Source organism: Canis lupus, chromosome 16, assembly GCF_048164855.1.
Source record: "Canis lupus baileyi chromosome 16, mCanLup2.hap1, whole genome shotgun sequence".
NCBI lineage: Eukaryota > Metazoa > Chordata > Mammalia > Carnivora > Canidae > Canis > Canis lupus.
Window position 1 is genome coordinate 62,205,994 of NC_132853.1, and position 19,686 is coordinate 62,225,679.

Consider the following 19,686-nt stretch of genomic DNA (forward strand, 5'->3'; position numbering starts at 1 on the left):
ACCAAAGAAACAAACAATCCAATCATGAAATGGGCAAAACACATGAACAGAAATCTCACAGACGAAGACATAGATATGGCCAACATGCACATGATAAAATGCTCTGCATCACGTGCCTCAGGGATATACAAATCAAAACTACAATGAGATACCACCTCACACCGGTGAGGATGGGGAAAGTTAACAAGGCAGGAAACCACAAATGTTGGAGAGGATGCGGAGAAAATGGAACCCTCTTACACTGTTGGTGGGAATGTGAACTGGTGCAGCCACTCTGGAAAACTGTGTGGAGGTTCCTCAAAGAGTTAAAAATAGACCTTCCCTACAACCCAGCAATTGCACTGTAGGGGATTTACCTCAAATATTCAGATGCAATGAAATGCTGGGACACCTGCACCCCGATGTTTTTAGCAGGAATGTCCACAATAGGGAAACTGTGGTTGGAGCCATGGTGTCCATTCAAAGATGAATGGATAAAGAAGATGTGGTTTATGTATACAATGGAATATTACTCAGCCAATAGAAACGACAAATACCCACCATTTGCTTCAACGTGGATGAAACTAGAGGGTATTATGCTGAGTGAAGTAAGTCAATCAGAGAAGGACAAATGTATGTTCTCATTCAATTGGTTAATATAAATAAGTGAAAGGGAATATAAGGGAATGTAGAAGAAATGTGTGGGAAATATCAGAAAGGGAGACAGAATATAAATACTCCTAACTCTGAAAAGGAACTAGGGAGCTGGAAGTGGAGGAGGGCAGGGGGTGCGAGTGAATGGGTGACAGGCACTGAGGGGGGCACTTGCCGGGATGAGCACTGTGTGTTATTCTGTTTGTTGGTAAATTGAACACCAATAAAAATGGATTTATTTAAAAAAAAGTTCAAATAACTAAATATTTATGCTGCCAACATGGGAGTACCTAAATATAGAAACCATTTAACAACAAACATACAGGAACTCACTGATAATAATACAATGACAGGGGATTTTAACACCCACCCACTTATGGCAATGGACTGATCGTCTATGCAGAAAATCAACAGGGGAACAATAGCTTTGACACACTGGACCACAGGGACTCAACAGATAGAGTCTGAACATTTCAACCTAAAGCAGAATACACATTCCTTTCAAGTGCACATGGGACATTCTCCAGAACAGATCATATCATGGGCCACAAATCAGCCCTCAACAGGTACAACAGGCACAAGAAGGTTGATATCGCACCCTGTACATTTTCGGACCATGACGCTATGAAACTCGAAGTCAACAGTAAGAAAAAAAATTGGACAGACCAAAAATACGTGGAGATTATGAACATTCTACTAGAGAATGAATGGAGCAATCAGGAAATTAAAGAGGAAATTTAAAACAAATGAAAATGAAAACATGTTTCTCCAAACCTCTGGGATGTAAAAAGGCAATCCTAAGAGGGAAGTACATAGCAATACAGGCCTACGTCAGGAAACAAGAAGTCTCCAATACACAACCGAACCCTACACCTAAAGGAGCTGGAAAAGGAATAGGAAACAAAGCCTAAAGCCTAAGAAGAAGGGAAAAATAAAGATGAGAGCAGAAATAAAGAATGCAGAAAAAACAAAACAGTAGAATGGAATAACGAAACTAAGAGCTGGTTCTTCATAATAATTAATAAAATGGATCAAGCCCTAGCCAGGCTTATCAACGAAAAGAGAAAACCTAAATAAATAAAATCACAAATGAGAGAAGAGAGATAACAATCACCAGAAAAATTAGACAATTATAAGGGAATACTATGCAAGATTATACGCTAACAAACTGAGAGACCTGGAATAAATGGACAAATCCCTAGAAATGTGCAAACGAGCAAAACTGAAATAGGAAGAAATAGAAAATATGAACAGACCCATAACGAGCAAAGAAATTGAATCAGCAAGGTACCTGGGTTCCTCAGGGGTGGAGCATCTGCTTTGGCTCAGGTCATGATCCCGGGGTCATGGGGGATAACGTCCCACATCAGGCTCCCCGCATGGAGCCTCATTTTCCCTCTGCCTATACCTCTGCCTCTGTGTCTCTCATGAATACATAAATAAAGGTGCACCACTGTGCAAAACAGTCTGGAGGGTCCTCGAGAAGTTAAAAATAGGGGATCCATGGGTGCCACAGTGGTTTGGCGCCTGCCTCTGGCCCAGGGCATGATCCTGGAGACCCGGGATCGAATCCCACGTCGGGCTCCCGGTGCATGTAGCCTGCTTCTCCCTCTGCCTGTGTCTCTGCCTCTCTCTCTGTGACTATCATAAAAAAAAATTAAAAGTTAAAAATAGAGCTACCCGACGATTCCAAAATTGCACAGTTAGGTATTTACCCCGAGGATACAAAAGTAATTTAGTAGATTCGAAGGGGAACACGCAGCCCAGTGTTGGTAGCAGCATTATCAACAACAGCGAAACTGTGTATACAGCCCAGATGTCCATAGACAGATGAATGGGCAGAGACAATGTGGTAAATATACACACTGCGACATCACTTGGTCATCAGAAGGGATGAAATGAATCCATTTACAATGATGTGGGAGAAGTGGAAAGGACTTATGCTAAATGAACTCAGTCAGAGAAAGATACGAAATACCATACAATTGCATTCACATGTGAATTTTAAGAAACCAAACAAACTGGCAAAGGGTCGAAGGTGGGGATGAGAGATGCAAACCAAGAAACACACTCTTAACCACAGAGAATAAACTAATAAATACCAGAGGAAAGTGGGGGGGGATGGGGAATCAGGGGATGGGGACAATGGAGGTCAACTCTGACCAGTACCAGGTATTGTATTCAAGGGTTGAATCACTATGCGGTAAATCTGAAACTATTTCATACTGAGTTTATAAAGAGGAATTCAAGTAAAACTTTAAAATAATAATTGGTAGTATACAGGAAGCATGTGTGCAGAAGAGATAAAATCAGAAATGCAACTGATAATCCAAACAGAGAGTCTTTAGAGCCCAAATCCCCTCCTTAGCTCAGCTCAGGAGAAGCCTGCCATACCTATTCTGACCCCAGCAGAAGCCGGGATACTGATTCTCTGGGGAGGCCACTGACTTGGTGGAGTCAGGCTATGTTTGAACCCAAAACCTAAATAGAGTGCATAAAACTAAACTGCCCAAGATGCTAGGAGTCCCAGTGCAGGCACATGACAAGAAACAAACTCTAACCATACACAGACATAACCCTTACCCTACACTTAAGCGTAATGTTAACCTAACCCTAAAACAAGAACTATCACTAATCAAAAACCAAACACAAACCCCAAGACCGAAACACATTCACTGAGCCTTCCTGCCAACCCTCACCCTAACACTTAAACCTATTCTAAACCCTTAACCCTGACCCTTACCTTAAATCTAACCCTAACGCTAACCTCTAACAATAACCTTAACTTAATGTACTCCAATCCTATTCCTAACCCTAACCTCTACCCTAATCCCAACCCTCTAATACTAATCCTATCTCATACCCCAAACTGTACCCTAACCCGTACCCTAAAACTAATCCCTAACCCACTACCTCTCTCTTACCCTTTTCCAAAACCGTACCCTGACCCTGACCTGACCCTAACCCTAAACCCTAACCAAACACTAAACCTAACCCTTGCCCTAATCCTAAACCTAGCCCTAACTTTAACTCTAACCCCTAACCCTAACCCTAACCCACATCCTAACCCCTAACCCTAACTGCAAACCTAGCCCAACCCTAACTCTAACCATAATCCAAACCCCAACTCCTAACCTCCTGCCTTAAATCCTAAAGTATAACCCTAACCCTAACTCTAACTCCCGTCCCTAACCCAAACCCCCATCCTAACTCCTAACCAACGACCATTACACTTATCCCTCACACTAACCTCTAATCCGTAACCATAAGCATAATCACTAACCCCTAACATCTAACCTAAGCCTAACCACCAACTGCCTCCCCTCCCCTGACCCTACCATTCATTCTACCCATTCACTTACTCTATGTTTCTGAGGAGTCCCTTCTGACATGGACGTGGCCCCCAAAGGCGCCTCCAGAGTCCTCCAGGGTTTCCTGAGGAATCTGGGCTCCTGTGAGTGCGGACGTGGCCCCACGTGTTCCAGAGTCATAGTCAGCGGGTCCTGAGGACACCGGGTCTCCTGTCACCGTGGAGTATGCCTCACATCCTCTGGAAGCCTCACAGCAGGTTCTCAGGAGGCCGGGGGCTCCTGTCCGCCTGGACATGGCCCCACATCCCCTGAAAACTCACCGTGGGTCCTGAGGAGGCTGTGGGTTCCTGTCAGCCTAGACGCAGCCCCATGTGTCCCAAAGCCAAAGTGCAGGTCCTGAGGAGGACGGGGGTCCTCTCAGTCTTGACGTGGCCCCACATTTTCCTCAAGCCTCACCATAAGATCTGAGGAGGCTGGGGGCTCCTGTCAGCATGGACGTGGCCGCAAATCATCCCAATCCTTCACAGTGCATCCTAAGGAGGCCAGAGAATCCTGTCAGTGTGGATTCGTCATCCACATATTTCTTAGGCCTCATCACAGGCTCTGACAAGGCTGGGGTCTTCTGTCCGCATGGACGCATCCCCATATTTCCGAAAGTCTACACTGGGGGTCCTGAGGAAGTCAGCGTCCTATTGTGTCCATGTGGCCCCAAGTCCTCCCAAAGCATCACCGAGGGTTCTGAGGAGGCCGGGGCTCCTGTAACCATGAATGCGGTCCCCAGCTTCCAGAAGCCTCAACTTATGTCCTGAGGGGCCCGGGAGCTCCTGCCAGAGTGGACGCAGCGCCACATCTTCCTGAAGACTCCTCTCAGGTCCTGAGACGGCTCAGGGGCTCCTGTCAGCGTGGATGGGGGCCCATATCTTCCTGAAACCTCCCTGAAGGTCCTGAGGCTGCTCATGGACTCCTGTCAGCGTGGATGCGGGCGCACAATTTCCTGAAGCCTCGACGCAGGTCCTGGGGTGGCTCAGGGCTCCGGTAGGCGTGGATGAGGGCCAACATCTTCCTGAAGCCTCCCCGCAGGTCCTGAGGCGGCCCAGGAGCTCATCTCAGGGTGGATGCGGGCCCACATTTTCCAAAAGCCTCACTGCGCGTCCAGAGGAGACCGGGGCTCCGGTCAGCATGAACGCGGCCCAATTTCGCCCTGAAGACTCCCCACGGGTCCTGAGGAGGCTGCAGCTCATCAGCATAGACACGTCCCCACGTCATCCTCAGGCCTCCCCAGCACAGGCTGGCTCCTATTAGTGCAGGCAGAGGAGGCCTACTGTGCATGCGTGCCCCTTGGGAAGGTCCTGGTCTTGGGCGCTCCCTGTGGGACGCTCAGGCGCTTCAGGAGGCTGTGCAGGAGGCAGCGGGTGCTCCATGGGCCCCACCTGCCTCCTTTCAGGCTCCAGCTGGGGCTGTTAGCTTCAGAAACATCTCACTGAATAGGAGCCCAACACCCGGGTTCCCCAGAAATACTTAAGGACAAGGTATTGGAGTCCAGAGGATGCGAAATGAAATGTGGACCAGACTTTTACCACTTCCTGCAAATCTCACTCACCCCTCTTCCACTGTGGGAGGGACTGCAGGTTGGTAGAGCTGCCCTGGAAACAGTGTACAGGCCTCTCAGGAATTTACAAATAGAGCTGACCTGCGACCAGCAGGTGAACGGCCTGGAGCTCATTCCGTGGATACAGATGCACTGAGACTCGGGACACCTGCACCCCAATGTCCACAGCAGCCGGGTCCACAGTAGCCACACTGTGGGAGGACCTCGGTGCCCTGAGGCAGATGATGGATAAAGAGGATGGGAGATAGATGATGGTCATAGAGAGAGAAATGGTACTCAGCTATCAAAGAGAAGGAAATCTTTCCATTTGCAATGATGTGGATAGAACTAAAGGGATCATGTTAAGTGAAGTAAGTCAGTCGGGAAAGAGAATGACCATGTGGTGTCATTCATAGATGGAATTATAGAAGCAAAGCAGATGAACTACTGTGAAGGGAAAGAAAAACAAATAAGATGAAAACAGATGCAGGAAATACAGTCTCTTAATGATAGGAATGGAACTGAGGGTCTCTGGAAGGGGGGGATAACAGGGGACCGGCATGAAGGAGGGCACGTAATGTCACGGGCACTGCTGTTATCTCCAACTGGTGAATCACTGAATTCTTCCTCTGAAAGTATAATACACTATACGTTTATTAATTGGGTTTATTAAATTAAGTTAAAAAAATCAGTTGTATCAGAGCACATTTCCTTCTGGAATCTATGTTTTGCTCATTCAGCTTATGCCGGGACCACCCTCCAAGGGTCTGGTTTGTCTAAGTAGGCTCCACGCCTCGTCCATGTCCCAGCCCAGGGCTAGAACTCAAGACCCCTGAGATCAGGACCAGAGGTGAGGTCAGGAGTCAGATGCTTAACTGATGGAGCAGGTGGGGGCCCGAGAACCACGCTGCTTTATCCTGTGTCTCTGTGATATCATTTGAAATAGAAAGTGCTGGGTCAGACTATGTCATGCTTCTCCAATACTGATTTGCTGTTTGGGGCATTTCTTGGGGGGGGATGGAGGTTATGGGTGGTTCTTTCCTATTTCTAAGATCTGCCACCATGATTTTGATAGGAATGACATTGAAACTGAGGGTAGCTTCAGGAACTGCGGACATTTTCACAAGATGAGGGTCCCACCCCACAAGACCAGGACAGCCTCCCAGAGCCTGGTATTGCTCAGAGCACAAGTCTTGTGCTCCTTTGGTTCAGTCTCATTATTTATTCTCCTTGATGCTCCTGAGAAGGCCTTCACATCCTTCCTTTCCTTCCTGAGTGCTCATTGTCGGGACACAGCAAGGCTACTCTGCTCTGTAGGGTCAGTTTGTGTCCCGTGACTTTACTGAACTCACTCCTTAGTTCTAACAGGTTTTGGTGGAGGCTCTCGGGTTTCCTGTTTCTAGTACCGCGTCTTCAGCATATAGGGACAGTGTGACGTCCCCCTTCCATGTGTTAACCTTTGCTGTTTACAGCTTAATGTCCTAGAAAGCCCCACAATTGAATCAAAACTGAGCCCAAGCCAAGGGCAGGAAGCCCCTATTAGAATGAGAACAGAGCTCAGTGCCCTTGAAGGGCCCATATCAAAATGTAAACAGAACTTAAGGAATTGCTCCAGCCCTTCTGGAGGTCCCCGAGTCCAGCCCTTAAAACTAAGCTAAAACCCTCCTCGGGGACCAAGTCTCTGCTTCGCTGTGTTGGGTATACTTCGACACAAGATCGAGCTTGTAAATAATCTCACATATGTTTGCATCGGAATCGGCTTCTTGGTGGTTTCTCAGATTCGCAATCTTGGGCACAACAGTCTGAGATAAAAAAACAAAACCAAAAGGAGCTCGGATGCGGGCAGAGTGAAAGCAGGGTTCTGAGAGAAGCGGCGGAGACCCGGGGGCTTGGGTGCCCTTCTGTGGAGGGCCTGCAGACTGGGGGGTGGAATGCTCAGCCCCAGAGCCAGAGGACACAGCGTCCCCACCCGCATCCCGCCCATCAGCGCCAAGTCTCAGGGAACAGCACAGCACTGCCCGCTGGAGGCCAGAAGGACTGACACCCAACCTGCCTCTGACACAGCAGTCAGATGTGCACCTGACATCACTGCCATGGCCAATCCTCAGACCCCGCACAGACCACTCCCTGCCACCAAGGTGTCGGACCACAGAGGATGCAGAGATTCAGCTCTGCCTGGAAAGTAGGGTCTAGCTTCCTTTGTACTTTGTGCTTTATTTTCATTTAGTTTCTTTGATTCTATTTTATAAATTGCCTTATTTTAATTTTTATGTATGTACCTTATATATTTCTCATTTTTAGATTCATGGTACTTTAATTTTGTTTCTTATTTTGGGATTTAGAATCTTTTAACAACCAGGCCAAAATAATCTGGTGATTTTTGGGGGGGAGGGCAGTTGTTATTGTTTTTCTTAGTTTTTCTTTTTCTTCCTTCTTCCTACTTTCTATTTCTGGAAAAAATAATGAGATGGAGAAATTCACCTCCATAAAAAAACATGACGTAGTACTCACAGCCAGGAAGTCCATCAATACAAATATATGGTGTCTAACTACAGTTTAAAACAATGATTATAAAGATAGCAGCTGGGCTGGAAAAAGAGCACAACAGAAAACTAGAGAATCCCTTACTGTAGAAATAAAAGAAGTAAAATCTAGTCAGGCCAACGTTAAAAATGCTATAACTGAGATGCAGTTCCAAGTGGAAGCCTCAAAAACAAGAAAGGTTATGGACCACAGAGGCAGACGTAGGGAAGTCAGCCACTTATTAAAAGAATAACATTCATATCATAGGAGACTCAGAAGATGAAGAGAGAGAAATGGTGGGCCATATTCAGCCATTAGAAACAACAAATACCCACCATTTGCTTCAAGGTGGATGGAACTGGAAGGTATTATGCTGAGTGAAGTAGGACAATCGGAGAAGGACAAACATTGTATGTTCTCATTCATTTGGGGAATATAGGTAATACTTAAAGGGAATATAAGGGAAGGGAGTAGAAATGTGTGGAAAATATCAGAAAGGGAGGCAGAACATAAAGACTCCTAACTCAGGGGATCCCTGGGTGGCGCAGCGGTTTAGCGCCTGCCTTTGGCCCAGGGTGCGATCCTGGAGACCCGGGATCGAATCCCACATCCGGTTGCCAATGCATGGAGCCTGCTTCTCCTTCTGCCTATGTCTCTGCCACTCAAAAAAGGTTATGTGCAGACATTCCATACTCAAGTACATGAGCATAGCTTCCCACTCTTATGTGTGGAATACACATAGTAACTTCCTTCTACAAAATATATTATGAAAAACTTAATAATGATAATATAATAATAATAATAATAATATTAATAACAATAAAGAATGACTTTACTATGGAGAAACTTAACACTACCTCAGCAAGATGATCAGATCTATACCAAGAATGATAAATCATGTTGATAGTATCTATCCTTTATATGATATAATAAAAATGGCAGTATATCTCTGTATAGAATCCACAAAAACAGTTCAATCATGAGATAAACAACAGACATATCTCAACTCAAATTTTACAAAATACTCTACTTCTCAAAGTTTTCCAGTTCACCAACAGCAAGGAAAGGCTGAAAGACTGTCACAATCCAGAGGAGCTTAAGAAAACATGAGGACAAATGGAGTGTGATATAAAGGATGGTGACTTAGCAAAAACTAAGGAAATCTGATAAAGTATGGTCTTTGGTTATTGCGAATATTTTAATATAGATTCATTAGCTAATATTTGTACCGTACTGATATAAGATATCAATAATTGGAGAAATTGAGTGCAAGTGCATGAGAATTCTCTGTACTATCTTCTCAATTTCCCTATGAAGCTTTGTTTTCTTTCTAAGAAATAAGATTTAATTTGAATATTGACTTAAATGAATCAGGCTCCAGTGTGAAGACATTTTAAGAATCATTGAATTAACTTTTGCCTTAAAGATTTCCTTCGATGGGAACATAGTAAGAATTTTATATCAGAAGGAAAGAAAAACACTTATGAACACGTATAATGCCTCTTCAACCTGAAAAGCAGGAAAGGATAATAAATAGCAAAAATCAGATAAAAATACTTCTAGTATAATAGACACCATATTGCAAGTGCATTTAAAATTAGCAATGTATAACATTTATTTCCTTGACATTTGTCTTCCAAAGAGTTCACAGTGTTTCAGTGTCAGTTGAAACAGGGGAAGAATCTCAGGGAAGAATCTGTCACTTAATAATAGGACCATTGGTACTAATGTCTCTCAATTATTTCCAAATCCATAAAGATTCATTTCCTGATGAATGACTGAGCTGTGAAGAAATAGATGAGAAAGCCTCATCCCTCTGAATTACTTGTGTCAGAATATTTTAAACATAGTACTATGGATAGTAAATTATCTTTATTAACAGGAAATACGTCTCAGATTAGAATCTGAGAAATCGGATGGGCAGAGAAAAAATGCTTTAAATCACTCCTCAAGTTTTAAAGACAAAGGAGAACTTTTCTATGTACAAAGTCAGTTGTCAAGATATCCTTAGGGAATAAGATTCTGCAGCATCTAATCCTGCTGCACTGCCGGGACGTCGGCACCCCAGGTCTTCCTGATCCCAAATCCCTGGCCCTGTCGCCGAACACAGGCTGCCAGGCTGAGGTCATTTGCAATGTCTCTCTTAGGAGCTCCAGGGAGGGGGGAATGAGCTAGATAGGACAGGACGGGATGCCTGGAGGCCGAGAACATTATGGCCATTCTACTTTAAGTTCAGTATTAGCACACGTCCACCAATCCCAGGCCCCTGTGAAGAAGAGCTGAAATTTGCATTACTTCAGTTACTGGAATAAAACAAAAGTTGACAGCTTAATGTCTTAGAAAGCCCCACAATAGAATAAAAACCGAGCCTAAGCCAAGGGCTGGAAGCCCCAATTAGAATGAGAAGAGAGCTCAATGCCCTTGAAGGACCCATATCAAAATGTAAACAGAACTTGAGGAATTGCTCCAGCCCTTCTGGAGGTCCCTGAGACCAGCCCTTAAAACTAAGCTAAAACCCTCCTCGGGGTCCAAGTCCCTGCTCCACTGTGTGGGGTATACCTGGACGCTTGCTTGAGTTTGTAAAACAACCCACGTGTGTTTGCATAAGTGTCGGCTCCTTAGTGGTTTCTCGGATTCGCAATCTTGGACACAACACCCGAATGACCCCTCCCCACCTGGACTGACCTCCTGTCCCCTCCCACCCAGGCTGACCCTCAGTCACCTCCCCACCCACCACAGCTGGGCACAGGCCCTCACACAATTCCATGGGCACGGTGGGCACTCCCGCCATCCCCGGCCTCCCAGGCAATGGAAGGAGGTTTCGGCAGGAAACATTCCCATGGTGGACCCAGGGCTCCCTGCCCAGGAGAACACCTGGTGAAAGGTCTGGGTCTGTGTCCCTGACGCCAGCTCCTCCTCCCAGGTTTTCCCACAGGAAATGAAAGAGGAAGACCTGGTCTCCTCCAGGAACATCACTCAGGTGGACCTGGACGTCAACAGGATGTGCAGCAGTCACATCATATTTTGGGACTACTACGGGGTAGGGTGAGGTTCAGGGGCCAGGGGGGATCAGGACCCAGTGGAGGACCAGGGGATTCTGGGTAGGGAAAACGGGGATTCTGAGTCGGGGGGCAGAACAGCAGCCAACAACACACCGCTCCATGGTAGGGTGTTGGGGATGACCTCTGTGCCCCCACCCCCAGGGCCTCGGACATGAGGAGGCCACTAGGATGGGGTCTCCAGTGCTTGCCATGGGAGCTGAACACCAAAGGGGAGAGGGACGGTCCTCTGAGTAGCAGGGGATGAGGTGGGGGACGTGGGGGACAGGAACCAGACCTGGGGGCCAGGCGGCATGGCCACGGCTGGACCAGGACACACATTGATTCCATGAGGGTCGGACGGGTCAGAGTGACACCCAATCTTGGTGATTTATATATTTCTAAATTCTATGCATTTAATTTGAGACATTTTGCAATTTGAAAACACACATAGTATGATGAACCCCAGATAATGCTCCCGGTCCAGCCAGGGTCCTGCACTGACCACACCCCGCCCCAGGGACAGGTGTCTCAGCAAACCCCAGACTGGAGTTGCCTTTAAGTGTAGACGTCTCCTTATGCATCTTAGAGGAAGGGGATGCCCTGTGTCCGCAGGCCCCCCATGACATCCCCCTCATTCCCCACTCCCACTCCATCCCCCTACATCATCATTCCCCATGGCATCCCACCTACACCATCCCAATCAAACCCACACAGCCCCACACAATCCCCACCCACACTATACCCCAACACCATGCCCCCATACCATCCACCCCCACACCATGAGCCCCCATCAAGGACCCGGTGCAGGTGCCCCCTGTGGGACATGCTCAGCCTCCCCGGGGATCTCTCGATACCCTGCTCCCATTAGAAGCCTGGGGGTCTCATAGAGTACCTAGGGGTTGCAGGGAGGAACGAAGACAAGGAGCCCCCGACAGGGTGTGTGCAGGTGAGTGGTGCAGAGGATGCACTGTCCCCTCTGAGGGCGGCACATCCTTCACAGGACACCAGCCCATAACCCAGGGGGATCTGGGCTGGCCTGGCCGCAGGCTCTGTGAAGGTGGGGGTGATTTGAGACCCTGCCCCAGGCCCAACAAAAAGACTAGTGGGATCCAGCCCCCCATGGCCCTGTCCAGCCCTGGATTCTGGCCCTACACTGAGCGAGCCTTCTCACAGCTGGATGTGGCCTCCTGGGCCCTGGGGGTGCCCCACAGATCCAGATCGCTGACCTAGGGCAGCCCTGGGGATCCCGGGACACCCAAGGTTGGGGAGAACAGAGGTAGGCCGGTGGACCCTACCTGCACCCACACCAGGAGGCAGTCTCCTCCAGGTGCTGGAGCCACAGGAGCCCCATGACCAGGGTCCACCTGCCCTGTGGGGACCCAGCGCAGGAACACATGAGCTGCAGGTCAAGGTGAGCTCTGCTGTCCTCACAACCATCTCTCATGCTGAAACCTCAGGACACACGCCCCCACCTGGAGTCCACACATGCTCCCCCGTGGGGGACTCCAGCACTTGCCACACACCCATGTGATTCTTGCCCTCCTCTAAAGGACAGAATGGTCTCCCTTCCCAGGGGAAGGCATGCACCCTCGACTCTGAGCCCGTTTGCTGTAGAATGTCAATAAAGTATTGTGGTGTGAAAATGCACAGCCAGCCCGTTTCTGTGGCTCCCAGAACTCTGTGTACGGGGCGTGGAGAGACCCACAGAGAGGAGGAGGGGGCAGCACCCAGGCCCCAACAGCCCCTGCATGGGCACTGCAAGGCACAGCTGACGTCCCCACGTGCCTTCCAGGGGCGGCCAGATGCCAGGGTCAGGACCCCACACACTATACTGGGATTCAGCCTGTGCCCCATGGGCCAGGAGGGCCTGGGACAGAGTGACAGCCAAGGGGCCTCAGGTCACCAGGGTCTGTGAAAAGCGACCTGGGATGTCTGTGCTCCCTCTGTCCAGGGGGCCGGGGCTGGCCTGGTTACGGGGCATGTACTCCCCTCCCTGCATCCCCGTGCCAGTGTGCCTGGGGCACTGAAGGCCTGTGGGGCGCTCAGAGTGGCTGTGGAAGGGACGTCAGGACAGCAGGCCCTTGTGTTGTGCCCAAGACTGCGAATCTGAGTAACCACCGATGAGCTGACACCAATGCAAACTCCTGAGGGTTTCTCTACAAACTGTAGCTTGGGTCCAAGTGCACCCGACACAGCAGAGCAGGGAGTTGGACTCCGAGACTAAGGCATAGCAGCTTTGTAGGGGCAGTGACCGTGGGATATGCAGAAATTTGCACAGTCATGTTGGTCCACATGCAAGTGGCTGATTGAATTACACCTTAGCCTATAGTATCCACTTGAGCTGGCCTATTACTTTGGTTGGAATTGGCTCACAGTTCTGGGGGGCACAAAGCAGGGTTACATTGTTATGAGCCAATTTCCGATTAGGGTGTGCCCAGCTATTTGACTCGGGGGGGGAGCACCTTAAGCCATAAGCAGGTCATGTGGGGTCAGAGGGGAGGTGGTGGGTGTAGCACAAAATGGAATCAGTCCTGCGCTGCTTGTCCAGGGGTAGGGGATTTTTATTAAATTTCATGTGTCCCAACTTGCAGCTCATCCACCTGGGCAATGCTCACCAGGTGGACTCAGCGTGCACACCTTGTGGTGCTGGGTCTCTCACACGAGCATGTGGATGGCACCCTCCTTGCCCTAGTGAGTAAGGGCTGGGTGAGCATGGGGCTCGGCCTGAAAGCCAGGCAGCACAGGGGACCAAAGAAACCCAGCCCCATCCCCACCCCGACCTCCACACACAGGCAGCCCCAGGGTTCCGCGCCACGGGTACCCGACTCCTCAGGAGCTCCCCCCAGGGTTGCCCTGAGGTCTGACTCCCTGCTGGAGAGGCATCGGCGAGAAGAGAAGCAGCCGGCGCTTGGCGAGACCCACTGTCGGACATGGTAATTTGGCCGAGCCAGTCCTTCCACCTCAGCTGAACCTCCAGCTGAAATTCACTGCAGGAGCGAGCCCCGGGTCAGCCAGGAGAGCCCAGCTAGCCACCCAGCGCCAGCACCAGAAATGATGTGGTACCAACCATTTCGGTGTTTGGGTTACCCAGCCAGAGGATCCAATAGCTACACGTGATAGGTTCATGTGATAGACAAACACACACCCCACAACGAACAAAAGTCAGAATCACCCCAATGCTGTCAAACAGCAGCTGGATGGTTACATACATGACGCCGTGGTCCCCAATAGGATACATGGAAGACGCTATAAACCACGACTGCAGAGGTGCTGGAAGCACGGAGATGTGCCTGCTGGGTTCCAAAAAGGAGCGCAGAGGGGCAGGAAACATCCTACGGAGGGGGGGCCCCCTTAGGAAAGGACACCAGGTCCCTGTGAATGCTAAGGATGGTGAAATCTGTCCTCCCTTTCAGCTTCTGCTTTTCCTCCTAAATGCCATTTTCCTCAGTCATACGAGCAAAAATTTATTTTATGTTTTTAACTTTCTTTTTATTGGAGTCCAATTTGTATGAATTCTTTCTACAGGAAGTGTGTCCTTCAGGAGAGAAGGAGAGAGAAAGATTTTCCCTGACAGGCAAAGTATAAAGGAGTTCATGACCGCTAAAGCAGTCCAGTAGGGAATTTTAAGAGGGACTCTTCTAGTGGGGGAAAAAAAGATACCAAAAGCAACAAAGACTAGAAAGGACCAGAGAACGTCACCAGAAACACCAACTCTACCACTAACAACAAGGCACAAGTTCATATCTTTGAATAAGCACTCTGAATACTGATACTAAATGCTCCAATCAAAAGATATACGGTGTCAGAGTGGCTTAAAAAACAGGATCCGGGATGCCTGGGTGGCTCAGGGATTGAGCCTCTGCCTTTGACTCAGGGTGTGATCCTGGAGTCTGGGATCGAGTCCCATATTGTGCTCCTGGTGGGGAGCATGCTTCTCTCTCTGCCTAATTTTCTGCCTCTCTCTCTCTCTTTCTCTCTCTCTCTCTCTCATGCTCTCAAATATAAAATTGTTATTAAAAAAACAAGATCCATCAGTATGCTGCCTACTAGAGGCTCACCTTAGACCTATAGACACCAGCAGTTTGAAAAGTCAGGGAATGGAAAATCATCTATCACGCTAATGGTTATGAAAAGAAAGCTGGAGGACCAATACTTATATTAGACAAACTAGATTTGAAACCAAACCCTGGGGGACACCTGGTGGCTCAGTGGTTGAGCATCTGCTTTCGGCTCAGGGGTTGATCCTGGGATCCCAGGATCGAGTCCCACATTGGCATCCCTTTGGGGAGCCTGTCTCTCCCTCTGCCTATGTTTCTGCCTCTGCTCCTCTGTGTATCTCTCATGAATAAATAAATAAAATATTTAAATCTCAAAAAGAAAGAACAAATACTGTAAGAAGAGATGAAGGAGGGCATTATTTCATAATTAAAAAGACTATCAGGATCAAACAACTAAATATTCATGCTGCCAACATGGCAGTACCTAAATATGGAACCAAATTACCAATAAACGTACAGGAACTCACTGATAATGATACAATGACATGGGATTTTAACACCCACTTATGACAATGGACCGATCGTCTATGAAGAAAATGAACAGGGGAACAAGAGCCTTGACACACTGGACCACAGGGACTCCACAGATATAGTCTGAATATTTCTTCCTAAAGCAGAATACACATTCCTTTCAAGTGCAGATGGGACATTTTACAGAACAGATCATATCATGGACCACAAATCCGCCCTCAACAGGTACAACAGGTACAAGAAGGATGGTATCACACCATGTACATTTTCGGACCACGACACTAAGAAACTCGAAGTCGACAGTAAGAAAAAATTTGGACAGACCAAAAACTCGTGGAGATTATGATCATCCTACTAGAGAAGGAATGGAGCAACCAGGAAATTAAAGAGGAAATTTAAAACAAATGAAAATGAAAACATGTTTCTTCAAACCTCTAGGATATAGCAAAGACAGTCCTTGGAGGGAAGTAGATAGCAATACAGGCCTACCTCAAGAAACAAGAAGTCTCCAATACACAACCAACACTACACCTAAAGGAGATGGAAAAGGAATAGGAAACAAAGCCTAAAGCCTACAAAAGAAAGGAAAAATAAAGATGAGAGCAGAAATAAACAATACAGAAACAACAAAACAGTAGAATGGAATAATGAAACTAAGAACTGGTTCTTCAAAATAACTAAGAAAATGGATCAAGCCCTAGCCAGCCTTATCAACAAGAAAACAGAAAAGAACTAAATAAATAAACTCACAAAAGAGATGAGAGATCACAATCAACACCAGAAAATAAGACAATTATAAGGGAATACTATGAAAGATTATACGCTAACAAACTGGGAGACCAGGAAGAATTGGAGAGATCCCTAGAAATGTGCAAACGAGCAAATCTCAAAGAGTAAGAAATAGAAAATGTGAATAGACCCATAACTAGCAAAGGAATTGAATCAGCAAGGCACGTGGGTGTCTCAGTAGTTGAGCATCTGCTTTGGCTCACGTCATGATCCTTGGGTCCTGGGGAATCATGTCCCACATCAGGCTCCCTGCATGGAGCCTCATTTTCCCCCTGCCTATACCCTGCCTCTCTGTGTCTCGCATGAATACATAAATGAAATCTTTAAAAAAGAAAAAAGATAAATGATGAGAAAGGACCCAAATAAAATCACAAATGAGATAAGAGAAATAACAACCAACACTAGAGAAATACAAGCGTTTATAAGAGAGCATTATGAAAAATTATATGCCAGCAACCTAGAACCTGGAAGAAATAGATCAATTCCTGGAAATATATAACATAGCAAAAATGAAAAGGGAAGAAATAAGAAACTTGAACAGACAGATAACCAATAACGAAATTGAATCAGCAATCAAGAATATCCGAACAGGAGACGCTTAGATTAATAGAATAGAATGGAATTCCGAAACAAGATACAAACTTGTAACTCTATGATCCATTAATCGACAACAAGGCAGCAAGGAATATCCAATGGCACAAAGTCTCTTCAACAAACCTGAACCCCAGGATAAGAACAAATGGTGTTGGGAAAAGCAGGCAGCCACATGCAGAAGAATGAAACGGGACCACTTTCTTACACCATATATATAAAAAATAAATTCAAAATGGATGAAAGACCTAAATGTGAGACCTGAAACCATAAAAAGAAGAAAAGATAGGCAGCAACGTCTTTGACGTTGGCCATTGGATCTTCTTTCTAGATATGCCTCTGAAGTGAGGGAAACAAAAGCAAAAATAGTATTGGGACTTCATCAAATTCAAAAGCTTCTGCAAAGTGAAAGAAACAACCAATGCTAACAGGCAACATACAAAATGAAAGGAGATATTTGTAAACAACACATCCAATAAAGAGTTAGTATGCAAAATACGTAAAGCAAATATAAATCTCAGCATCCTAAACACAAATTATCCAACTGCAGATGGGCAGAAGACATGAATGGACTTTGTCTCTGTCAAGACATCCAGATGGCCACCAGACACCGAAAGACACTCAGCGTCACCCATCATCAGGGAAATGCAAATGAAAACCACAATAAGATGTCACCTGACAGCCGACAGAATGGCTAAAATTAACAACAGAAGAAACAACAGGTGTTGTTGAGGGAATAGAGAAGAGGGAGCCCCCTTACACTCCTGGTGGGCATGGGAACAGGTGCAGCCACTGTGGAAAACATTGTGGGGGGTCCTCGAGACGTTAAAAATAGGTGATCCCTGGGTGGTGCAGCGGTTTGGCACCTGCCTTTGGCCCATGTCGCGATCCTGGAGACCCGGGATCGAATCCCACGTCGGGCTCACAGTGCACGGAGCCTGCTTCTCCCTCTGCCTGTGTCTCTGCCTCTCTCTCTGTGACTATCATTAAAAAAATTAAAAAAAGAAGTTAAAAATAGACCTACCCTACGATTCCAAAATTGTAGAGCTAGGAATTTACCCCGAGGATAGAAAAGTCGTTTAGTAGATTCCAAGTGGGACACGAAGCCCAGTGTTTGTAGCAGCGTAATCAACAACAGCCAAACTGTGGATACAGCCCTGATGTCCTTTGACTGATGAATGGGCAGAGACGATGTGGTAAATATACACACTGCGACATCACTCGGTCATCAGAAGCGATGAAAGGAAGCCATTTACAATGACGTGGGAGAAGTGGAAAGGACTTATGCTCAATGAACTCAGTCAGTCAGAGAAAGACAGATACCAAATACCATACAGTTGCAGTCACATGTGAATTTTAAGAAACCAGACAAACTGGCAAAGGGGCAGAGGGGGGGATGAGAGAAGCAAACAAAAAAACACACTCTTAACCACAGAGAATCAACTAATAAATACCAGAGGAAGGTGAGGGGGATGGGGAATCAGGCGATGGGGATAGTGCAGGGCACCTGTGACCAGTACCAGGCGTTGTATCCAAGGGTTGAATCACTATGTGGTAAACCTGAAACTATATCATTCTGTGTATACAAAGAGGAATTCAAGTAAAACTTTAAAATAATAATAGGTAGTATTGATGAAACATGTATGCACTAGAGAAAAAATCAGAAAGGCAACTGAAAATCCAAATAAAGAATCTTTAGAGCCATAAATCCCCTCCTTAGTTCAGCTCCGGAGAAGCCTGCCATGTCTATTCTCACCCCAGCAGAGGCCTGGATTTTGATTCTCTGGGGAGGCCACTGACTTGGTGGAGTCAGGCTATCTTTGAACCCAAAACCTAAATAGAATGCATAAAACTAAATGGCCCAAGATGCTAGGAGTCCCAGTGCAGGCACAGGCCAAGACCCAAACTCTAACCATACACAGACATAACCCTAAACCTACACTTAATCCTAATGTTAACCTAACCATTAAACAAGATCCATCACTAATCGAAAACCAAACACAAACCCCAAGACCAAAACACATTCACTGAACCTTTCTGCCAACCCTCACCCTAACTACTAAACATAGGTTCACCTAAACTTAGGTTTCCTTAACCCTGACCCCTACCTTAAATCTAACCCAAACCCTAACCTCTAACCCTAACCTTAAAATAAGTTATTCAAATCCAATTCCTAACCTTAACCTGTACCCTAACCCTAACCCTCTAATACTAATCCTATCTCATACCCCAAACTGTACCCTAGCCCGTACCCTAAAACCAACCCCTAACCCACTCCCTAACCCTATATCTTACCCTTTTCCAAAACTGTACCCTGACCCTGAGCTGACCCTAACCCTAAATCCTAACCAAACCCTAACCCTAACCCTAGCCCTAACCCCAATCCTAATCCTCGCCCTAACCCTAAACCTAGCCCTAACTTTAACTCTAACCCTTAACTCTAACCCCTAACTCTACCCCTAACCATAACTCACACCCTAACCCCTAACCCTAACTGCAAACCTAAGCCCAACCCTAACTCTAACCATAACCCTAACCCCAACCTCTAACCTCCTGCCCTAATCCCTAGAGCCTAAACCCTAACCCTAACACTAAATCCTGTCCCTTACCCTAACCCCATCCTAACTCTTAACACTGAACAATACCCTTATGCCTCTCCTAACCTCTAATTTGTAACCATA